Raw genomic sequence first — 25,733 nt, 5'->3', positions numbered from 1 at the left:
GTTTAATGTCACGCACCTTTTCAACGTAATATGAGGAGCCAAAAGCGTCAACTCATATCCCGTTAAACGGGCACTGGTCAAATGCTGTGTCTTTGTTTGATTAAGCAGGGCATCAACAGCATGGGGAACTAGCACCAACAGTTTATGGGACAACACAATTCCTTCACTCTGCCGTATTGACACAGCTGTCGCCGCAACCGAGCGAAAACACCCTGGCAATGCGCGGGCGACAGGATCAAGTACAGCCGAAAAGTATGCACAAGGGCGTTGCTTATCACCATGCATCTGTACTAAAACTGATAATGCACATCCATCTTTCTCATGCACATACAACGAAAAGGGTTTAGCATAATCAGGGGTCCCTAACACTGGTGCTGAACAAAGGGCCTGTCGCAATTGCTGAAAAGCAGCATCACACTCATCTGACCAAGGGATTGGGATAGGCGTATCTTTTGTCAAGAGAGCTAGTAATGGCTTAGCCGTGTGTGAAAACCCCAATATCCACTGTCTACAAAAAGAAACGAGGCCCAAAAATGCACGCACATCCTTCTGCGTGGATGGTCTCGGTGTGTCCAAAATTACTTGGATACGATCTGGTGTGAGTGCACGCCCCTCCTTAGACAAAAGGTGACCCAAATAAGTCACCTTTGGTCTACAGAATTGCAATTTCTTCCTAGACACCTTATGATTGTGGGATGCTAAAAAGGAAAGTAAGGATAACGTGCTCTTCTCACACAACTCCAGGGTGTCAGCCGCCAACAAGATGTCATCGACATATTGAATGAGGGCGACCCCCTCGAGTAAAACAAAGGAGTCCAACTGTCGCTTCAAAGCCTGACTGTAAATACTAGGGCTTTCTGTGTAGCCCTGGGGAATTCTACAAAAACGATAAGATCTATTGTTTAATGTGAACCCAAAAAGAAATCGGCCATCAGGGTGAATGGGAATAGAAAAGAAGGCATTTTTCAAATCAATCACTGAGAACACGGTCGCCGTAGGCGGGACCAAGGTAAGCAACGTCGTGATATCAGAAACCACCGGGTACTGAGGTATCACGATCTTGTTTACCTCCCTCAAATCAATTATGAACCGATAGACCTTTGCATCCGTGTCCTTTTTCAGAATAGGGAGAATCGGACTGTTACAGATATTATAGGGAACTTCTTCCACTACTCCTACTGCGATCAAATCTTGCACAATCTGTATGAGAGCTTCCTCGCCCTCCTGGGAAATACGATACTGTGGGAGGCGTGGTAGTACCGCCCCCTCCTGGACACTAATGTGGACCGGAGGAATCACCATTTGTCCCACATCTGTGTCCGAAGTCGCCCATAAAGCTCGGGGGAGGGTAGCCAACAACGCATCCTCTGAGATCGTACACATCCGCCCAGATCGGGGGTAGTTGTCATTTAAAATCACCCTCACACCCTCAGGGGAACAGCGAATTGTAGCCCTAAAGTGCTTTAACATGTCAAGGCCCATAATGTTATCCGGTGTATACGGGGCAAGCAGGAACGGACAGGGCGCAGAAAGACAATCAACCTTAAATGTAAGGGGCTGTGAAAGAGGGCTTCGGGAGAGTGTACCGTCAAACCCTACCGATGTAACCATTGAGCCGGATGGGGGAGCCCCCGGAACCAAGTACCTAGACAATGCACTACGTGTCGCTCCTGTATCCACTAGGAACTGATCAGTAGAACCTAAAACCTCAGCCGATACATAAGGACCCGTCTGATCGACCGGCACCTCAACTGATTCAGACCCCCATCCAACGCATTCCTATGCATGCTGAGAATCATGATATTCCGAGCGATCGATGTCCGATACATGATACTGGTGCTGGCGATCGAAAACGTTTGAGCTATCTCGGTGCTGTCCGGCAGTATCGAAACGGACATTATCGTTAGAATTCCCTCTAAAGTTCGAGAAGCCCCCTCTACCTCTCGGGCCACCCGGAGTGTGCCCCTGCCGCGAAGCACGCAACACTGGGCAATCCCTGGCCCAATGGCCCAACTGCTTGCAGTACGCACATTGGTTCCTATTCAAATCAGATCGGCCCGAAGGGGGACCATAAGATCCGCCCCTTCCCCTATTATTATTACCCCGGCGGGGCGGGCCATATACTTGTGCTAACATCACTTTTGTTTTGAGATCTTTCGATTTCTTCTCCTCCTGGCCCTTCGCCTCGTGCTCCTGACGCTCATAATACTGGGCGATGGTCAGAAGGGCCGTCGGTGTCGCGGAGGACCAAGAACTCTCACTCGCTTTTAACCGGGCCGCAACTGCCGGCAGCAGATTAGCCACATATTTGTCCGCGAAAAGGTGGCGGCCTGTGTCGTCGGTAAGCGACTGGCCACTAAAGTCATGGAACGTTTCTTCAAAACGCGTGAAGAAATCTGCAACTGACTCATCAACTTTCTGCTTACATGCCGCTAACATATTCCAGTCAATCTTTTTAGGGGGAATTATTGTTTTCAATTTAGCCACAATAGCAGCAGGGAGATCTAAAATATTCTGGGGTGGTTTCTGTGCGGGCTTCCTTTCCCTATCTTCATCCTCAAGGTCAGACCACCGGGCCTTAAAGGCAACTATATCATCTACCTTTCGGACAGACCGCCACGTGTCCGGTGGTAGAATAAGGCCAAAGAACAGGTCTATATCTGCTAAGGTCATAATGCAAGAATTCAAGGCCCCCTCGACTTCCTCATAAAAGGCCGCTGGATTCTTGCGGGGGTCAGGCAACGCATTCTTTAATGCCATAACATCGGCCCTATGCCAAGGAGTATAAACCCAATTATACACAAAATATCCCCTAGCATCGGCGGAGTTAATGTCCGAGCTAGTCCCTGCTCCTTTCGGAGGGACATACAAAGGTGCCGCCTCTCGCATCGGTTTAGCATGCACTACATTATCCTTATCTGACTGGGAGGTGGATGGGTAGCCCCCTGCCGCAACCGAATCCGACTGCTTCTCCTCCTCCGCTTGTTGGCGTGCTTTCTCTCTAAGGGCCAGCACCTCGTCCCGTAAGGCGAACAGCCGTCGAGCCGCCTCAGGAGCCTGAGAGGGAGAAAAAACACCGTTACGTATTGCTCTGGCATCCAAAGCCACTTCGTCAGGCTCTAGGACATCAGAATATTTTCAAAAAGCAGTAATCACTTCATCCGCGAAATGACCCAGAAAATACACTTTATCTCTCTCCTGCCACGGCCCCCACGTTTGAAATAAGTTCTCCATGGATACCTTGCCCTTAAGCGCACGGAAAGAAATTTTCCGAAGCTCAGCCATTTGCTCGGCCGACAGCATTGACCGTGTGTCTACTTTACCCGAGGCTGGGTCAGAATCTTGCGGCCGTGGAGCAGACGCACCGACATAAGGGGGTGGAGAGCGATCTAGCAAAGAAAAATCATCATCAGGATTATTAAGGACAGGGTAAAGCGGCTGACGAACAACATATTGACCCGAAACTTGGAGCCTACGTTCTTTCTCTTGTCTGTCCGTTTGCTCTTTGTCCTCCCTTCGCTTCGCTTCCTGTGCCCGCACATGATCATTCTTCCGTTGTTCTTTATCAAACAGCGCTTTCTCACGTTTCTCTCGCTCACGCACTTCCTTCACCCATAATCGCACACACTCAAACATATCCTGACGAGCACGTCGCTTACACATACACTGTTCCACATACTCAATCTTACGTATATCAAACGATCCATACAAAGGCCATCGCAACTCAGGATCCTTCCTCGTATATTTCCTCCATAACGTGCTGTACATTATGGAAGAAAGACCATGCTTCACGTACATATCCCTATTAGGAGTCCCCTCTGGGGGAGCTGGAGCAGATTCCTCGAGGTTCAACCGGTTCCCAAAACAGCAGCACCACTTACGAAGTGCGCTAAAAGCAGGCATGCTAGGAATAATGCAAAATATGCAGTATTATCAAGAAAAATGGCACTTAATCGTTGCGCCGTTCAAAGTTTACACAGTTCCGGAGAAATTTCTCCACATTACCTGCCTATATGTGTTGCAACGCATATATTTTCACAAAGACAAATTCAAAATATGACTAGTCACCATCAATCAAACTCAAATAGCCAGACCAGGCTTCAAAACTCGGAGCAAGTACCGTACAACGGTTCTTACCAATCAAGAGTCCAGGTTCCAACTGCCAAGCTCCACAATCGCCCAAACGGCTCTCACGGCAGGACCGACAGAAGAGGTCTCAGTCGATGACCGGCGCCACCCAGACGGTCAGCTCGGAAGGGAAGGAAGAAAAACCTCGGGATGCCAGGGCTAAGACGCCGCTGGCAGTGATCACGTCCCCGGCCAAACTCCTCACCTTCGTCGCGACCAGTCCTTCGAGCATCCGAGTCGCCGATGAGCCCCACGTGACGGGCGCCAATTGATGAATACAAGCCCCAGCTAGGCCCGCAAGAGACAAGGGTTCGCTCTTCTGTAACGAAATCTATAAGGAAGTTGGCACGGAAACTGCAAAGTACAAAAACAACGTTTATTAACCCTTAAGGGTGGTCCTACAATCCACACAACACTCTTCAGTATTGCAAGGAGTAGCACAAAGAACTTGCGTACATTGTCCCCTTTTATACACCACAGAGGGGCTCATGAGTGGGTGGATACCACATGAGGTTGAAGAACATTACCATTTAGGGTCATTCTCGATACTGAATCAATACATGGGCGGAGCTAACACACTCCTTGAGCCCGCGAAAACACATGGTCAAGCAAAGCTAATTATAACAGATGTGGTCAAGTCTGGGCATGCGCCAGATGGACAAGAGAACTATTTATAGACTGTTACTAGGCAGATTACAAGAGCAACTAACACAGAGGTCGGACTCCCCTCGTGACGAACACGTGGCAGCATGTCAATACAAAATGGAGTCCAGACTTCGGCCAACATATGAGGAAAACACGATAGAGAGGAAGCATTAATGTTTTCAGTAAATGCTTAATCACATCCTGCTTTAATTTACAACACCTCAACGTTTTGCCTGCCACCTCTACCAATTTTTGCCATCTCTAGAACTCTGCACACTTCAGTACTGCTAATCAGTGCCAACATGCTTGTACACTCTCCCCTAAAATATTGTACCATTAGATCGTACCCAATTGGCATATTTAATTTGCTTATACATCCTTAGTAACGTGCACTACAGGTGCCCAGGGCCTGTAAATTAAATGTTAGTGGGCCTGCAGCACTGAATGTGTCACCCACGTAAGTAACACCTTCACCATATCTCAGGCCTGCCATGGCAGGGCCTGCATGCGGTCATTGTGACTTGGCAGGTGAAATTACTTGTCAAGCACTGAACTTCCCCTTTTATTATATATAAGTCACCCCTAAGAACAGCCCTTGGCAACCCTGTATGGCAGGGTGTTATGTAAGCAAAGGAAAGGACTTGTGCTTGTCTGCTTTACATGTCTTGGTAGTGAAAAAGAGCCTATTTTGTTTTTCATTATAGCGAGGCCTACTCTCCTCACAGACTAGCATTGGAAATTCCCATACTTGCCTCTAACTGGTATTTTTTGATCCCAAGGATGTAGCTTTATCATGTCTGGTATGGGCAAAATAGCAGTGATAAATGCACTTTGCTGATAAGGTTAGATTTAACACTACTAGTCCAGAAACGCCACTTTCAGACAGTGGCCATTATCTGCTCCTAACTTTGCTCCATGTGAGCTCCAGCCTGTAGCCAATACACATCTGGATGGGTGACAGTTCCCATTCATGCATTCTTCCCCGACAGCCAGAAACCCAAGAAGGCTAGGGGTGGCTGAACACCCCTCTGCATACATCTGCATTCCGATGGCCGTCCTGGGCAGATGGGAGGGAAGGCGGCGTCCACCGGGTCAGCAAGGTGTAATGACCTGACCCCACCCGAATGACTGGTGAGCCCCGTAGATAACCTGGCAGACAGGACTGGCTTGAAAGTGGTGCTCGTGCACTCCAAACCCCCTCTTTGAAGTTTCTCCACATCATTGGAACATTTGGGTATAAGTACTGGGTCTCGGACCTTCCCAAATCAGACACTTCAGTACCTACACCGAATCTCTGTCAGACGAACTGTGGAGCTGCTCAAAGGCCTGAACTGGACTGTTTTTCTGGAAGGGTGGCTTTCCTGCTTGTTACCCTGCTGCTCTCGGACTCTCCTGTAAGGAGTGCTGGACTCTGCCTTCCCTCCAACGTGATCTAAAGGGCTTGTTATCGTGCCTCCTGTTTCTGAAGTCTCAGGGACACAGAAGACTTCCTGCAGTTCTGCTGGACTCTGCCTTCTGTGAGTCCTAACCTTGCCTGCGGGGCCACCTCCAAGTTTTGGGCCTCAGGAGTGGGTTCTGCAGCTGAGCTTCTGCAAAATCTGACGCAACGTCCCGCCAAGCAGTGCACCCCAGCTGACAACCCTTGGGACTGACGACGGACGACACGGAGCATCACAAAGTCTCGCTGCACAGACTCTCGGAACCAGTGACACAAAGCCTCACCCCATACACTGCGCCCCAGGATCCAAGCTTCTGTGTTTAACGGGCCCGAGGGGGTCCCTGTAGCCCCATGCTAAACCGCAGTCGGCCTGAACTTTTGATTCTCAAAGGTCCCTTTTGACCTGCAGTAACCTTTTTAGTGCCACCTTCTTTTAATCACTTTATTGCATCTATTTCTTCAACATTCAATGTCTCGACTTTGATCGTTTTGGTCTAGTTTTGCTCAGATAAATAATTATTCACTATTTTTTAGGTCTTGCCTGCGTTGCAGCGCGCATGCGCTGCTTCGCCTTGGCGAAAATCTATAGTTGTTACTTTTCTGTCTGGCTTCTTTGGAAGCTGGGTTGGTGTCCGCCCTGTCGCCCTTAGGCCCCGCCCACCCAGACAGGAGATTTAGCTCACGCAAGCTCGCGCACAGCGTCTCTTCCAGGCACGCGTGTTTGTTTTTGCATCGCGCTTTAAGCACGATGCATATATGTCACATTATATGGACCAGCATTTTCGTGGCTTGACCGTGTTTTAATTGTGCTTTCCATATTTCCTTCGAGTGCTGTCTGTTCGATGGTAAATCTGCGCTATTTATAACGGTGAATCTTGCAATGCGCCCTTTTCGTTCTCCGTGCTGCAGTGCTTAGAATGTGGCGTTTTTCTAACTGGGCGCATTTCAAACACGCAGACATGAAGCACCTCTTTCCTGTCCTCTTGTTGCTGCCGCCGCCCAGGGACCAGGGCGATGCCAGGTTGAACCACAACAGACGATCGAGGAGGAGTGTTCAAAGGAAGTAAACAGAGTCCCCAACAAGCTGTGTGCGGTAGCAACACAAGCCTCACAGAACGGGGTGTGTGTGTTTTACCCTGATTGCACGAGCGTTTCGGGGGAGGAAGGGACTCACCGCACTGGTTACTATCAAACACGTCTCCTTTGTTAACAGGGATATTAATCACCTTGTCTTCAACGATGCCGATACGGCAAACGCCTCTGGTCACAAGAGGCTACTGAAGGGAGAGCTGAGAATATGTGCTCAAAAGTTAGCTCAAAGGTGTGAGACTCGAACGCAATAAGTAATGCTACGTTTTATGGTGTGACACACACCGCATAAATGACACTGTGCTTAAATGTGTGAGAAACATGCCTGAAGAGCGATGATGTGCTTCAAGGTGAGAGACATGCCCCATGATTGGCACTGTGCTCCAAGGTTGAGACTCATGCCTGATGTGATGCAGCGCTTCAGGGTGTGAGACACACTCCATGAATAACAATGCGTTCAAAGGTGTGAGACTTATACCTGCTGTGATGCAGCGCTGCAGGGTGTGAGACACACACTATATGAATGACACTGTGCTTCAAGAGGTGAGACTCATGCCTACCAAGTGATGCAGTGCTTCAGAATGTGAGACTCACACTATATGAATGACAGTGTGCTTCAAGGTGTGAGACTGATGCCTGCCGTGATGCAGCACTTCAGGGCGGAGGCACACCCCATGAATGACACTGTGCTCCAAGGTGTGAGACTCATGACCACCAAGTGATGCAGCGCTTCAGAGTGTGAGACACACCCCATAAATGACACTGTGCTCCAAGGTGTGAGGCTCATGCCTACCATGAGTGCAGCACTTCAGGGCAGAGACACACTATATGAATGACACTGTCTTTCAAGGTGTGAGACTCATGCCCGTCGTGAAGCAGTGCTTCACGGTGTGAGACACACTATATGAATGACACTGTGCTTCAAGTTGTGAGACTCATGCCTGCCAAGTGATGCATTGCTTCAGAGTGTGAGACACACACTTTATGAATGACACTGTCCTTCAAGGTGCGAAACTCATGCCTGCCGTGATACAGTGCTGCAGGGTGTGAGACACACTATATGAATGACACTGTGCTTCAAGGTGTGAGACTCAAGCCTGCCGTGATGCAGCGCTTCAAGGTGTGAGACTCATGACCGCCAAGTGAGGCATTGCTTCAGAGTGTGAGACACACCCCATGAATACACTTCTAAATAAAGGGACCCACTCTGAAGGCGTATGAGGTCTGGGAGCAAGAGGGGAAAACTGAACAATCAATTAAAGAACAACTCCCCGTGGACCTATATTGTTTTACATAAGATTATATCTGTGCATGGATAAATAGCTACATATGATCAATACATAATTTACACACAAATATACCAATATATGTTTTTTTCCTTTTTTGTATAAAATATTAGTATTTTTATATTAAGATAATTTGCCGATAAGTACAATCATATAACTGTTATAAATCAGTCTTCATTATTTTGTACAACAGTACAATTCATTTCCTATTGTAAGAACAAAATTCATTTAGAAAATGAGTGTTTATGCAAAAAAGTTTTGGTAATATATACAAATAGCGACCCCCAACTCTAGAAGTCAAACAATACTCACACATTCATAACTCTGACTCATTCACAATCACACAAAACACATACTCAATGGGTTCAGGGAGCATATAGATATTAATACCTCTCCAATATTTGGTTCAGATGACAGCAACCAAAATAGATCTGGGCGCACATGGTCTACGCGCGTTTCGGTGGAATGACAACACTGGACCACCTTCTTCAGGACCTTGCCCAACTGGGGTATAGTGTCTCCAAAATGTATGCAAGGTGGCGGTACCTAGGGAACAGTAATAAAAATATATATGTATTTTTTCTAATGTTATTCATAAAACAACCCATGCACGAAGCAACCATTATTTAAACCAAAGCTACGAGCAATGTATCACTATGTATTAGTGCATGCCTTGAAAAGGAAATCACCTAAGAAATAGGTTTTGTGCAGCCCAAAGCTTTCTAGAATTTGGCACCTAATGCCAAGCAAAGGGTAGTGTTTGTAGAGAAAGATATCCCGGAAAAATATCCCAACAATAAACACCTTTTTTTGTGCCCGAAGAAATGCGATCATAAAGTGAAACAGGTCCTTTCGTATAAATTTAAGCGTTGTGATTGTATTGGGCGAATTGGCTTTTACAAACAAACCTTGCTGCTATTCTTTTAAAACTTGTATTCGATTTTTCAATTTAGGGGCATTGTGGGGGAAGCATCACTTCCAAAAAACCTTTGCTGCTATTTGTGAATCCTCTATTTTTAATTATGATTCTGGGGGAAATGTGGGGAAGTTTTAGTTAGACCTACCTACTGCTTTAGGCAACAAGCGGCCATTTTACTGGGGCCACGCGCGGGTTAGAGTTAGCGTTCTAGTGTTTGCACGCCACCCGCCCGCGTCATTATTTAATGGGCTGGGTTCGGACGCGCGCCGAAGGCAAGCCCGTCTGTGCCCATCCGTGCCTTTCCGGGACAAGGGGCGAGGAGTTCTGCCCAAACTAGAAAGATTGCTATACAATATTCCTGTGAACAGCTTTTAGCGCTACGGCCCAGTCCTCGAAGAAAATGCTTGACATTTCATCCAGCACACTGCAGGCATAGCTGTAATAATTGTCAATACGTCTTAAGCACTCCCAACTGCACTTACTAAGTCTATTTCCTCTAACATATTTGACTTCAAGACTCATAATATGCAATCTAATGCTGCTAATAAAGTAGGGGCTTCTGCCTTTCACTTTCTTAATATTAATTGTCGTTCGCTACCTAAGCGTAAAGAGGAGATTTTTGATGTACTGCTTAATGAGCAGCCAGACGCCATGTTTCTTACTGAAACCTGGCTAAAGGATAGCTCCGGACCCGACATAGCTACTGTTCTTTCAGCTAATTATACAATAATGAGAAAGAATAGGAAAGAGAAATTAGGCAGTGGCATAGCCATTATTTATAAAAACATTTACACCTGTAATTTTGAAGACCTAATCCTTCCAGGCTGTGAAGCTGTACTTTTCAGATTGAATCTTACTCCCCAATTTAGCTTTTCTGGATTTTTAATCTATCGTCCTCCGGGGCCAGCTGGTTTGTGGGCCGCCGCTCTTCCTGATGTAACGGCCCCTTATCTTTTAAATTCTGCGAATTTTTCTATTTTGGGTGACCTATATCTGCATTTGGATGACTCCACTTGCGGGGTCAGTTCTACTTTGATTTCAGATTTAATGGCAATGAATGTATTACTTCATAACTCAGGCGCCACTCACCGAGCGGGGCACTTACTGGTCCCTATTTTTTCAAATCTTTTAAACATTGAGGTGCCGATTACGATCCGGTAAAAAATTTCCCCGTGCGACTCGTATCCGGTCTTTTTACCGTACGAATCGTACAAGTGCCTTACGAACTGGCAATCACGATTCGCATGGTAAAAAGTCCATACGAACCGCATTGGGAATCATTCCCCACACGTCCTCGGGTCGGAAAATGTGTCCGACACGTCCCCGTACGATTTACCGTACAAATGTGAAAGGTGAAGTCCGACCGAGGAATCACGATCCATCCCGTGCGTCCGAGGTTACAACCGGATGGAAAAAACACCGTCCGCACGGAACTCCCATAGCAACCATGGAGACGTGCCCGCATACGCGCCGACCCCCCCCAGCCCCCGTACGTACGCGCCGACCCCCCCCAGCCCCCGTACGTACGCGCCGACCCCCCCCCCAGCCCCCGTACGTACGCGCCGACCCCCCCCAGCCCCCGTAAGTACGCGCCGACCCCCCCTGTATGTACACCCGTGTACGTTCGAGTCGAACCCCCGTGTACGTTCGAGTCGAACCCCCCCTGTACGTTCGAGTCGAACCCCCCTGTATGTACACCCGTGTACGTTCGAGTCGAACCCCCCCGGTGTACGTTCGAGTCGAACCCCCCCGTGTACGTTCGAGTCGAACCCCCCTGTATGTACACCCGTGTACGTTCGAGTCAAACCCCCCTGTATGTACACCCAAGTCGAACCCCCCCGTGTACGTTCGAGTCGAACCCCCCCGTGTACGTTCGAGTCGAACCCCCCTGTATGTACACCCGTGTACGTTCGAGTCGAACCCCCCTGTATGTACACCCGTGTACGTTCGAGTCGACCCCCCCCCCGTGTACGTTCGAGTCGAACCCCCCCCCGTGTACGTTCGAGTCGAACCCCCCTGTATGTACACCCGTGTACATTCGAGTCGAACCCCCCCCGTGTACGTTCGAGTCGAACCCCCGTGTACGTTCGAGTCGAACCCCCCTGTATGTACACCCGTGTACGTTCGAGTCGAACCCCCCGTGTACGTTCGAGTCGAACCCTCCTGTATGTACACCCGTGTACGTTCGAGTCGAACCCCCCGTGTACGTTCGAGTCGAACCCCCCGTGTACGTTCGAGTCGAACCCCCCTGTATGTACACCCGTGTACGTTCGAGTCGAACCCCCCCGTGTACGTTCGAGTCGAACCCCCCTGTATGTACACCCGTGTACGTTCGAGTCGAACCCCCCCCCCGTGTACGTTCGAGTCGAACCCCCCCGTGTACATTCGAGTCGAACCCCCCTGTATGTACACCCGTGTACGTTCGAGTCGAACCCCCCCCGTGTACGTTCGAGTCGAACCCCCCCCGTGTACGTTCGAGTCGAACCCCCCTGTATGTACACCCGTGTACGTTCGAGTCGAACCCCCCTGTATGTACACCCGTGTACGTTCGAGTCGAACCCCCCCGTGTACGTTCGAGTCGAACCCCCCCGTGTACGTTCGAGTCGAACCCCCCTGTATGTACACCCGTGTACGTTCGAGTCGAACCCCCCCGTGTACGTTCGAGTCGAACCCCCCCGTGTACGTTCGAGTCGAACCCCCCTGTATGTACACCCGTGTACGTTCGAGTCGAACCCCCCGTGGCTGGGGGTACGCACCGTACATACACGGGTGGGGGTACGACTCGAACGTACACGGGTGTACATACGGGGGGTTCGACTCGAACGTACACGGGGGGGTTCGACTCGAACGTACACGGGTGTACATACAGGGGGGTTGGACTCGAACGTACACGGGGGGTTCGACTCGAACGTACACGGGGGGGGTTCGACTCGAACGTACACGGGGGGTTCGACTCGAACGTACACGGGGGGTTCGACTCGAACGTACGGGGGCTGGGGGGGGGGTACGGTGCGTACCGGGCCACCTACTCTGGTCGATTCGCGCCGTACTTCGCTTTTCCGGCACTTTTTGGGTGCCGTGAAAATATTGCCGTCCGGACTGCTGTCGGTTCGAATCGTAATTCCTGGGTCGTGAAACGCTGCCTGACAGCGTCCCGACGTCACGTCGCAGCATTCCCGGATCACATTCGTATGTATGTTTTCGTCGGTCGGTGTTTTTTACGATTCGTACGGAAATGGTGTTTCCGTGCGAATCGTAATTCCATGTTTGTGATGTTTTACGACCGGGTACGAGTCGGACGGAGAAAACGCTCCGACCGACGGTTCGTACCCGGTTTTTACCGGATCGTAATCGGCACCTGAGTGTTCCCCAGCCCTTCCACTAACATGGTCAGATCATTATTTAATAGGTTTTAGTTTTAAGCAAACTCTGTTTCATCCTTCGACCTCTGGTTTAAATGGCAAAACTAAAGGTAGAAATTGGGGGAAGCTGAATTAGGTAGATCTCAATAAGGTTTTGACAAAAAATATGCCTGATATTAGTCAGATATCCTTGGCGGATTCACAAAATATTCGTCACTGGTTTGAGAAATCTATCGACACATCTTCCTCTTTCTATAAAAAAATTAAATATGCATCATCCTCCTGCCCCCTGGTTCACGGAGAAATTAAAACAAGAAAAAAGTAAATGCAAAGTCCTTGAAAGGCATTGGAGGAAGGACTATTCTGATAACTCCAAGATTGCCTATAAAACAGCAATTCGAGCCTATCACTCTTTGTGTAATACCGCCAGAGCGGAATTTGTGAACAATACTATAATAAATGCACAAAATAATTCCAAAACTTTTAGAGTTGTCAGAAATCTGTCTGGCACTGATAACCTTCCTAGTCCCACTATTCTTACCGCAACTCAATGGGAGAATCTGGATGGTTTTTTACTTACTAAAATAGAAATAAATGTATGAGGCTTTTAAGACGAAACAAGACACCTTTCCAGTGTCTGATAATTATGTTGTTCTGACATCTGATTCTGATTCTACGAAACAGTTGAAGGCGAATCAAGGACACTCTAGATCTTTATTGGAAAAATTGGGCACTTCTTGATGTTATTACTTTTAAGCAAATTTTAAATAGTCTTAGATCTGGTTAACCAAATGACTCACTTCCTGTTCCAGTGATGCAAAAACTGGATGCACCTAATCTGAGTGTGATCATGGAGCTACTGAATGCTTCCATTCGAGAGTCTATTATACCTGCTGAGTGGAAGCATGCCATGGTCCTCCCTCTTTTAAAAAAAGCCAATGCTGATCCAGAGCAGCTATCCAATTTCCGCCCTATCTCTCTGCTTCCAGTGTACTCCAAAAATTTGGAAAAACACATTAATATTCAGCTAACTAAATTTGTTGCCACCCAAAATGTCTTACACCCTTCACAGTCAGGTTTTCGGGAAGGTTTTGACCGAAACAGCACTTTTGGGGGTCACAGAGAAATTGCGGGAACATCTGGACGCTGGGGAGACTGCGGCGCTTATTCTACTTGATTTAAGCGCCGCTTTTGACACGGTGTCTCACTCAGTGTTATTGACAGCGTTACGTTCCTTGGGGATAGCTGGGCCAGCACTCAGATGGTTTAGTAATTTTTTGACTAATCAAACTTTTCAAGTTTTTTCATCTGAGGCAGTGTCGAAAAATCATTTATCCCCCCCATGGTGTTCCTCAGGGCTCTATCTTGATTCCTTTATTATTTAATATTTATGTTAAGCTACTAGCAGTGATTGCAGAAGAAGCAGGGCCGTCTATTTTCTCCTATGCCGACGATACTCAAATAATTTTTTCTCTGTCGGCAAACAGGTCTTCGGAATCATCTTTTCTTCGACAGGGCTTAGGAAAATTGCAGAGTGGATAGCTGTCAACTCTTTGAAGCTTAATAGGGAGAAGACCGAGGTTCTCATTCTGGGTAAGAATGTAGAACTCTGGGGCCCCCAGCATTGGCCACCTGAAATGGGGACTCTCCCTACTACTGCCACCCAAGTTCGCAATCTGGGTGTGACTATTGATAACCAACTCTCAATGAAGCAGCAAGTGGTAAAAGTAGCTTCGGTTTGCTTCACAATCCTGAAATGGCTTTGGAAGATCCTTTGGATGTTGCCTAGTCCCACGCAAAAAATGGTAATTCAAGCACTCATAACATCTAGATTAGACTATGGCAACATCCTATACTTGGGAGCCAATAAGGAGGTGAAGCGCAAGCTACAACTTGTACAGAATGCAGCAGCTAGGATGCTATGTCAGATTCCACGAATGACGCCTGTCTCCAGCTTTCTTCGTGAACTTCACTGGCTCAGGGTTGAGAGCCGCATAAAGTTCAAGACCCTGAACTATATGTTTAAGATGAAATCTGGTAGTGCCCTCAATATCTAAAGGCCATTGTTCAACCGCATCTTCCTTCGCGGTCCCTTCGTTCCGCTACTCAGGCAAAGTTTGTAGTACCTAGGATCTCACGTTCTCGGCTAGGTGGTCAGTCCTTTGCTTATCTAGGTCCCCTTCTGTGGAATTCCCTTCCTTTATTCGTTAGGAAAGAAACTGTTCTCAGTAACTTTCGTAAACACCTAAAGGCTTGGCTATTCAATCAGTAGGTTCACGACAATTTGACCATTTGTACTTTTTCCTGTATGGCGGCGCTGGGAAACCTTTTTGGTAGCTATGCGCCTTATAAGATTAATAATAATAAGTGTAATAGCCACACAAGGTTAAAATGCAGATTGGCAAAGTGACTCACTAATATGTCCCTTACTATTAGAAGTTGGATACAATGTTCGTAATCCAAGTCGATCCAGAATAGAGCGAATTTAATAACACTAATTCTTTTTCATCTTAGGACAAATCTGAGTTCTGCAAAAGATGAAACCATGGAGGGCATATTTTATAAAGACCTGCAATTATCTCAATCCAATCCTTTATAATAATGATGCCTCGATAAGATCCTTTACCTATTGACAAGGAATGATCAATTTCATTTCTATGAAGTCTGTACAGGACAGGGACAATTTCTGTGCATCTATTCCTTAAAAATCTGTGAACACATAAAGAAATGTCCAAAGTCGATAATTGGCATAGCAATACTGAAGTAGAAGGTGCTGCCCCAGCTGGTTTCTAAGGTGTAACCAATATATGCCAACGAGGCAGCAGGTATTGTATACTCACTATTATTTACTCTGTAATCCGAAAAGATCACGCACTCAATTGCTAAACCGTATGTTGAGTAGTGTGGGTAGCAAATAATTATGAGGATTTATGCGGTGCCTTCCGGGCCAAGGCCTCCATGTTCTAACCTGGAAATAAAACAGAGTGGTACAGTTGGTATATAGTCTACTATGTAAGGACCTAATCGTTGTTACCCCCGTTTATGGGCCTCATAAGACTAGTTTGTAATATACCAATTCAAGATGCAGCATACTTAGAGTCAGCACTCTGACGAAAAAATCCCCAGACAACAATGAAAGCATCTACAAAAGTATAGATGACATGGTTTCTATGTGAGCCTCTACAATGATATGGATGACATGGTTTCTATGTTTGCGGCTAATAGTACCACAATGAGGTTTTAAATCTTAATGTCGGTCATGTATAGCTCCTCTGTAAGAGTCCCATCATTTCAACGAACTGATCTTTGGCCCCAATCTATACTGTGACGATGAAAAGTCATTACCGATAGTCACGTCACTTGTAAGATGGTAAGCGTACCTAACTCGAGTTATGGGACTGAACTATACGCGCCTATACGCGGAAGTACGGGCATAACACTTTCTCTTATTATTATGCTAAAGTGTAGGGGAGAATGCTATCACAACGTTGATGGTTCAAAACCCCGAAAAATCAATTTAGAAAACGTGAGATGCTGTCAAAGTGCTACCGCATTATACCCTCGTATCAAGGTACTCACCTCCTATTTCGTCGCTCGCGTCTCTCTCGGATACCGCAGCGTCCCGAAAAATGAAAGTGGACCATGGCGCAAAAACTACCCATTTATACAAGGATGACCGGGCGTGCGTGGGGTCAAGGAGTAATTACTATAAAAGTAGGACTACGGGAATTAAAATACAGGCACACCACAAGCGCGATTCTTGAGTCGGGTGCAATGGCTATCGAAATAGGACTTTGAAAGTAAAATATGCGCCCGCCCTTAGCGTGATACCATGCCAAATGCAGCATATTGCTGAGTCAAACAACCCGAAAATTAGACTTAATAAGCAATTGTTAATGTAAGTATCTAACAGATAACAATTGTTAATAAAGAACTAAACGCGAGGTTTGTGTGTACCAAAGGAATCCTCATATCTACCAGGCACGGCGGCCATCTTAGAACAGTGAGACTATGGGGCTAAGGAGACATACGCCAGGTAAATTGCTATACAAAGCTTTATTACATAGATATATGTGAACACAAGCTTGTGTAGCAATAAATCTGAATGACAGTGGCGTAAGAGCTAAGCTTTCATCAGGCACATCTATTAACTATATAAGAATTGTATTACCTCCATATTGTTGCAAATTACATTAGAATGAAATGATGATGGAATAAAGAATATTTACTCAGGCAACCGAACGAACAAGGAAACTCCACCGTTAGAGCTGTATAATGCAAATAACTATTGTCAAGACCCCACTGAGCAGTGGGCAATAAATTGCACAGACATGCAGAATAACAGAACACTCAGTTTTATAATTAGCGGTTCGTGATGTTCCATATGATTTCTTCATTTAACCCACTCTTGACTCTGTCAAATGAAAAAATCCAAAAGGTTGCTCTTCGTTTCCGAACAATGTCATTAGGCTGACCTGGTTCGGATTTAATCTTTTCCAAAATGCACCAGCGAAGATCTTCTTCATCATGGTTTTTATCCAGGCAATGTGCAACCATGGGGGCAGAGACTTTTTTAGTACGTATAGCTGACTTGTGCTCGCTATACCGTGTACGAAATTCTCGGCTGGTTTTACCTATGTGTGCTAGCTCACATGGGCAAAATATCATATAGAGGATATTGTTGCTCCTACAATTACTCAGAACTCAGTTTCATCGTTTTGCCTTTATACGTGATGGTGTCTGTAACTAAGGCAGTGTTGCAAGCATGACAGGATCCACATCTCGTTTTTATTGCGTTTGTATTTGTACTCGTTTTTGCCCCACACCTGATCTTAGAGGTGTGCTGAGACCCCCCAGCGCCCAGCAGCACCCAGAAGTCTACTCTTACCTGTCCTGCTGTGCCGGTCCTGCTCTCGGCTGAGAGCACCGGGCGCCGGTTTTTGGCGGCCATCTTGGGTTGGGCTGGGTTGGGGACGCCATTGAGAGCACTATAAAAACGGGCAGGGATGACTCCGCGCAGCGGACGCGATCAGCGGGCGCGCCGGATCTGCGCCGGAGTCGTGCCAGAGTCCTGCCCGTCTGCGCCCGTCCGCGATACGGCAGCGGACGGCGCGGCGGCAGGCTCCGGCCATAGGCTTTCCTACTCTGCAGCGGATCTACTCTCACTGAACCTTAATACCGCTACCTGTCGGTACGTCTTTCCCGGCCAATTCAAAGGTAAATGCTGCTGTCCAGGGTGTGGATGGTATCCCAACATATATCGGGCTTCTGAGGGTTCCCGTCCGCTCCCTCCCAAACAGTTTAAGTGCTTATTGCTTAACACCCGTTCTTTACATAGGCACGCTTTGGACATCTTTGAGTTACTTACCTCGGAGAACCCACTCTGTCTCTTGCTCACAGAAACATGGCTCTGTGAGTCGTCTAATCCTGACATCGCGGCAGCCTTTCCGCCAGAGTATATTGTTTACAGACAGGATAGGACAGTGGGTAAAGGTGGTGGGGTTGCACTTGCAGTTCTTAGATCTTTTGCCTGCACAATTATCCCATCTCAGCCTATTTCTGGTTGCGAATCCCTCGCCTTTTCCATTGCACTCTCCCCGCATCAATCTTTTTCTGGGCTTTTGGTCTACCGACCTCCGGGTCTGCGGGGTTCCTTCTTTGACGACCTTCAATCTGCTATTACTGCTCTTTGCTTGAAGGTGGAAAACTGCATAATGTTAGGGGACTTTAACATCCATATGGACGTTGAGTTGGACAGTGAAGCGGTCAAAATCAAGGACATCACTGTTCCTCTTGGTCTAACTCCTTACATCTCAAGTGCGACTCATGATAAGGGCCACACGCTTGACCAAGTGTTCTCCACCTTTCCCCTTATTATGTCCCGTCCCACCCCTGTTCTCTGGTCCGACCATTCTTTGATTAGTTTTTTAATTCAGGGCAGAAGTAAAACATCTTATACTAACCCAGACCACCTTAGGCACCCCAGACGACCTTTGCATAAAATCACCCTTGAGAATCTTGCTCAAGCGCTTCACGAATATCCCTGTATCCTATCCGGCCATCTGGAGAGGGACCTTGAAACTTTCCAGGAATGGTTAGTTGGAAGGCTTGATGATCTTGCTCCTCTTTCTACCCCCTCTTCATCTGTCAAGCGCAGTTCGGCTCCTTGGTTCTCTAAGTCACTTGCTCTGGCACGGCGTAACTGTAAGTTAGCCGAAAGACTCTGGCGGAAGCAATATGACCAAGAAGCTAAGTCTGCCTATAAACTATCTATTAAATCTTACCACTCTGACATTCTTGAGGCCAAAAAGAACTATTTTGCAAATAGAATTGAGTCTGCTTCAAATTCCAGTAAAGACATTTTTACCATTGTTAAAGAGTTTATCTCTCCTAAATCTAGCATAGTCCAGCATAAGTTCTCCGAATCCTGGGTAAAGGAGCTGGCCACTTTCTTCAATACGAAAATCATATTGATTCAAGAATCTTTTCCACCAGCTGCCCCAAGTGCTTCAGTGCATGACTCCATTTTGATGACTTTACCTCCTGATTCTTGCCCCATTTTATCGGAGTTTCCTCCTTTATTGGAATCTAATTCTCTGGATCTTTTACTCAGGATTAAATCTGGCTCTCCGCTCGATCCATGCCCGGCGAGCTTTTTAGCCAGGACTGCCAAGATTCTGAATTCCTTAATCTCTCCTGTTTTGAACCTATCTTTGTCCAGCGGCATTGTTCCGCCAGCCTGGAAGAAGGCAATGGTCGTTCCCCTTCTTAAAAAAACAGGCCTTGACCCAGAGATACAAGCTAACTATAGGCCCATTTCTCTCCTGCCCAGCTTGGCTAAGATCGTCGAGAAGCACGTCCACTCTGTGCTTTCTTCCTTCCTTGAAGACCATGGGTTACTCCACTCTACCCAATCTGGCTTCCGCTCCAACTTGAGCACGGAGACCGCTCTTTTGGAAGTTAATGAAGCCATTAAGGAAGTTCTCGACTCAGGAGGAAGAGCAATGCTGGTGATGTTGGATCTGTCGGCGGCCTTCGACACCGTCCCGCATGAGGCCCTCTTGAGAAGACTTCACGAGATCGGTCTCAGAGGGACGGTGTTGAGCTGGCTGAGATCTTACCTAGCGGGTCGTCGACAAGTGGTCTGGGCCCCCCCGTACTCCGCCGAGGTGCCGCCTATGAATGTCGGAGTCCCACAAGGGTCGGTGCTGAGCCCGACCCTTTTTAACATCTTCATGACTCCATTGGCGATACTGGCGGAGTCGATGGGTGCCCAGATCATATCATACGCTGACGACACCCAGCTCCTCTTCACCTGCAAGAAGGGCATGTAGTTTGACGGGGAGTGCATCCGTGGCTGCCTTGGGGCTGTCTTCAACTGGTTTCAGCGGAGCAGCCTTAAGTGCAACCCTGATAAATCCGAGGTGCTCTTCTTCGGCTGTCAGGCAGAACCGCCCTGGCAGGAATGGTGGCCGGTTTGCATGTCCCCCCCTTCCGCTTCCTCTTTGGTCGCTAAAAACCTTGGGGTCAAAATCGATAACACCCTGGCTCTGAAAACACAGATCACAGGTCTCACGGGTACCTGTTTTGGTCTACTTAAAATGATGCGTAAATTACTTTCTTTGCTCCCTTTAGCCCACAGGAAGCTGACAGTACAAGCTCTGATCTGTTCCAGGCTTGATTATTCGAATGTCCTCTACCTGGGTTTGCCGGACTATCTCTTGCATAAACTTCAGGTTGTACATAATTCAGCGGCAAGAGCCATCTTCGGCCTACCCCGGCAAGCCAGATCATCTGAGTTGCTTTCCTCCCTTCACTGGCTTCCGATCAAGAAGCGAATCACATTCAAAGCTCTTACACTGGCCCATAAGGCACTCCATTTGGTGGGGGCCTCCTACATTCAGAAACGGCTTTCTTTTTACAAACCCTCCAGATCTCTCCGGTCGGAAAATCTTGGCCTGGCAATGGTGCCTCCTATTAGGAAAGTCAGAATTGGTGGACGTTCCTTTAAATATCTCGCTCCCAAACTATGGAACTCCCTTCCTGTTGATCTCCGTCGTATTCCCAACCTGTTTGCCTTTAGAAAGGCCTTGAAAACCTGGCTTTTTAATCAGTAATTCTGTTATGTTTCTGTTGTTCTTTTCTCTTTTCTCAGTAATGGGTCAGAAAGCGCCGGGACACTCCTTGGAGTAGCCGTGCGCTATACAAGTCACCCATTAACATTAACATTAACATCTGTGATTGCCCACAATAGGGGGTAATCCAGTGAGAGTAGTTTGTTGACATGTTTTGCGGGTGTCTTGCCTTGTGTGTACTAGCATATCGCATAAGTTCTTAATTCTTCTATATGCTATTAAGGGCGGTGGGAGTATTTCTCCTTGTGCATTAAGAATTTTCCAATTCTTGGTGATGATATTTTTTATTTTGTAGTTTAGTTGAGAATGATTAATAGCACATGCTGTCTGATCTTTTGGAGTACGAGTTTGGCCAAGGAGAAGGGCCTGGCGGTTATAATATTTGGCTCTTTTGAATGCTGTTTTGACTAACCGATTTGGTATCCATGGACCAAAAGACGTTTTTTTAACGCATCACCATGAATAAGGAAATCTTGCATCGTGGTACAGTTACGTCTAATTCTAAGAAATTCTCAAAAAGGTATGGAGTCTTTATGACACGTGGGATGAAAACTCTGATGTTGTAAGATGGTGTTTTTCGCCGTGGGTTTTCTGTAAAAGCTCACTAAGACCCTCTTCTGTACCTCGAATCACTATGTCAAAAAATTCAACTTCTACACGACGAGTGTGAAATGAACTTTAAGTTGTTGTCGCTGGCATTAAGCCACCTGATAAATTCTTCAAGCATGTTGTTATCCCCTTCCAAACAAAAAATATGTCATCAATGAAACGTTTCCAAAGACTGATATTCTTAAAGAAGGGGGCTGCCTCATTGAAGACATGTATCCTTTCCCATTCACCCATGTAGATATTCACGATGCTGGGAGCACAAGATGCTCCCATGCTAGTACCTTTCACTTGTTGGTATGTGAGACCATTGAATTCAAAGAAGTTGTTCATTAGAACTATTTCCAAACACTGCAATATAAAGGCATCAGGTCTAGTGCCCGGGGTTCTGCATAGAAGGGATGCCACTGCTTGTAACGCTGGGCTTTGAGGGATGTTAGTGTACAATGCCTCAAAGTCCATTGTCACCAAAATGTCGCCATTGGGGTCAAATTGAGTTCCCTCGATCTTCTCTATGATGTCACCAGTATCGCGAATATAGGAATCATAATTCCTAGTGAGGGGGCATAGAAAAGTTTTGATATATTTGGAAAGTGGCTCTGTACTTGATCCAATTGTGGAAATGATGGGTCGTAGAGGCGGATCTGTAACATGTTTATGAGTTTTGGGGACTCCATATAACGTTGGTGTAATAGGGCAAGACATATTAAGGATCATATATTCTTGCTGACAAATGGAGCCCTGATCGAATGCCCTTTTAGTCACATCTCGAATGGTGCCCTGAAGTTTTCCTAACTCTCTGGGGTGAGACTTTCTGTAATGGTCTGTAACTGCCAGCATGGCAAGAATTTTCTCATTGTATATATTCTGATCCATAATTACAATACCTCCTCCTTTGTCACAAGGTTTGATAATGATGTTCCTATTATCTTTGATGTTAAGTGCCTTATGATCTAAGGTTGACAAATTGTGTTGTTTGTAAGGAGGGGCTTTGGTGATACGCGATATCTCCTTCAATACAGTTTTTTCAAAAATATCTACCTCAGGTCCCACCATGTCCATGGTGGGTGTAAAGGTAGATGGAGGTTTACATGAGGAAAGATTCTCTTCACCATTTTCCAACGGTCTATGCATGAACATTTTTCGAAGTCTGATCTTTCTTAAGAAGGAAAATATATCTTCATGTAACTTAAATAGGTTAGGACCAGTGCTTGGGACAAAGGTTAGGCCTTACCCTAGTAAATTGATCGCATCCTGAGAAAGATGGTCCGACAAGAGATTGAAAATAGGTAGTGTGTCATCCATAATCACATTACTTGGAACTGACATATCTATGTCCTCCAATATTGTTGGTTGCGTGTTTTTAGATAGGGTTGTGTATGTTGAGGGGCCATTGGTGGTTGTTGGTTCCCCCTGTCCTGACCCCAATGTCTTGTTCTCCCGTGATATTGACCTCGGTGTCCTCTATAGGATTGTTGGTTTGTCTACCTGCCTCCGTTTTGCCTATAATTGTACTGTGGCTCATCAGGGCCTTGGAAGTTATCTGTATCTGAGTCGGACAAGTAAGTATCAGAGAAATTGATAACTGTTCTTCTATTGTTTCTGCCATGATTTTGATATGTAACACCCTGGTTCAGGGTTTGAGATACACACCGTATGAATGACACTGTGCTTCAAGGTGTGAGACTCAGGCCCGCCAAGTGAGGCAGCGCTTCAGAGTCTGAGACACACCCCATGTATGACACTGTGCTCCAAGGTATGAGGCACATGCCCGACGTGGATGTAGCACTTCAGGGCGGAGACACACTATATGAATGACGCTATCCTTCAAGGCTATATGAATGACGCTATCCTTCAAGGTGTGAGACTCATGCCTGCCGTGAAGCAGCGCTTCAGGGTGTGAGACACACTATATGAATGACGCTATCCTTCAAGGTGTGCGACTCATGCCCGCCGTGAAGCAGCGCTTCAGGGTGTGAGACACACTGTATGAAGGACACTGTGCTCTAAGGTGTGAGACTCATGACCACTAAGTGATGCAGCGCTTCAGAGTGTGAGACACACTCCATGAATGACACTGTGCTCCAAGGTGTAACAGGGATGTGGAATTCCTATAGCCTGACGCCCGGTACATATTGTTTGGGGTCAAGGGCAACAAGTTTTAATGTCTATTTTGTCCTTGGGCAAGTAGGCCCAACCCCCTACAGCACAAACCCTTTAGCTGCCAGTTTACAATACCACTTTATGGATCAAGGAAGGGCATTGTCTACAGTTAAGGTAATATGTGTGTCCATGTGTTAACACTGTTCAAACTTGTATTTATGGTTCATTAATGCAAAGCCTTTATTATTAGGGTGAGCACTAAAAGTAAATGTCAGCTCTGCCTGCGCTGACGGTGGTTTCAGTATAAACGTGTACACACGTTTTAAAATTTTAGTAATATGAGGCTATGTATAATGCTCCCAGAATGCTCTGATTATATGCAAATATTTGCAGAAGCTTGAAAGCAACAGTGATGATTCTTTGCTTTCAAAATAAAATGCTCACAAAAAAATGCAAGTAGGAAATAAATATTTTGCTAAACTAATTTAAGTTTTTAGGTACCATTTCTTTGCAGCATCATTTAGTAACATGTTAATGTATGCTTGTATTTCCCAAAAATATTCATGATGGAAAATCAGTGTAACCAGTTAAAATAAGATAGTGGGAAACAAAAATAAACAAGCATTGGCAAAGCCAGGTGGTCTGAAATTGGTTGTCAGGCTTTTGGTTTTGTCAATGCGTGACTTGTTTAGGCATGGTTTTTGTAAAACATTATCTTTGTGGGAACTGCAGGGCCCTCGCCATTCTAACAAGCATTGGCAAAAGCAAAAAACTGTTTTGGTCTCAAAAAGCACACATTGCCACAGCAGTTCCAGGCACTGAACAAAACTACTTTGTGTGCCAATATGCTCCTTGTAATAGAGCAGAATACTGTCACAGTGAAGCCAGCTGATAGACCGAGAGAAGGAGAGAGAGAGAGACATAATTTTACTAAACACAAAAGGTCATGGTTAACCGCAGGCCTAATTAGAGGCCCAATTATTAAAGAAAGTCTCAAAAGAGCATCCATGGTATATATCCATGCATTAAGTGCATATATACAGTCTCCGTGAATTCACAAGAATTTACAGCAGTAGGCCAAGAAGTAGTACTCTAAGAAAATATTTGTAAACTGAGTTTTAGCATGAGCAAATGTGCTTGTGTAGATTTGCTCATGTGAAAATCTGAATGTTTCAAGTTCACTTTTCCTCCAACCACTTTTTTTCCCAACCCTGAAGAAGTTTTACGTCTGCCACTGCCAGGAGTACATTTCCAACCTTTTTCAGTATGGGAAAAGATTAAAAACAAGTTGGTGAAAACCCTTAAAACATGCAAGTTAGTAGGTTTGCACAGACTCAAAATGGCATTCCAACCCTTGAACTATTGCTTACCACTTCCTACAGCCCCAGCATGTAGATCTGCAGAAACATAGCAACATAAAGGAACTGCTAGTATTCAAACCCTACTATGGTACAAGCCCTGGCATAATTAGAGAGGCTTTATCAGAACTCTTGCATAATGAGATTGCTGCCATAATTTGTCGCCACATTACATGGCACAAAAGGGACAAGTGGATTTTGTTACAGGACAAGTAGATTTATGAAGCAACATGCCCCATGGACAAGTAGATATTTTATTAAATTCCACACCCCTGTGTAAGGCTCATGACAGCCAAGTGATGCATTGCTTCAGAGTGTGAGACACACACTTTATGAATGACACTGTCATTCAAGGTGCGAGACTCATGCCTGCCGTGATGCAGCGCTGCAGGGTGTGAGAAACACTATATGAATGACACTGTGCTTCAAGGTGTGAGACTCATGCCTGCCGTGATGCAGCGCTTCAGGGTGTGAGATACACACTATATGAATGACACTGTCCTTCAAGGTGCGAGACTCATGCCTGCCGTGATACAGCGCTTGAGGGTGTGAGATACACACTGTATAAATGACACTGAGACTCATGACCGTCAAGTGATGCAGCGCTTCAGAGTGCGAGACACACTCCATGAATGACACTGTGCTCCAAGATGTGAGACTCATG

At 46.4% G+C, this 25,733-nt stretch overlaps 1 protein-coding gene across 4 annotated transcripts in view; it reads right to left on the bottom strand.

Moving 5' to 3' along the window:
• LOC146822335 (uncharacterized) overlaps positions 1–16,571 on the bottom strand; it is a 71,371-nt gene extending 54,800 nt beyond the window's left edge. For 2 of the 4 annotated variants that reach the window (XM_085613415.1, XM_085613417.1), the window contains exons 1-3: positions 16,447–16,569; positions 15,708–15,835; positions 8,977–9,132 (exon numbers count right to left, since the gene is read on the bottom strand). The gene's annotated coding sequence lies outside the window, so the exon portion shown is untranslated. Of the gene's footprint in view, positions 1–8,976; positions 9,133–15,707; positions 15,836–16,446 lie in introns of all 4 variants that reach the window. The other 2 variants (XM_085613416.1, XM_085613414.1) reach the window with 2 other exon arrangements.
• Between the last annotated feature and the right edge of the window lie 9,162 nt (positions 16,572–25,733).

This window comes from Triturus cristatus, chromosome 6, assembly GCF_964204655.1.
Source record: "Triturus cristatus chromosome 6, aTriCri1.1, whole genome shotgun sequence".
In the NCBI taxonomy this organism is placed as follows: domain Eukaryota; kingdom Metazoa; phylum Chordata; class Amphibia; order Caudata; family Salamandridae; genus Triturus; species Triturus cristatus.
Note: the sequence above shows the minus strand (reverse complement) of the source record. Positions and strands in the feature narration are given on the sequence as shown.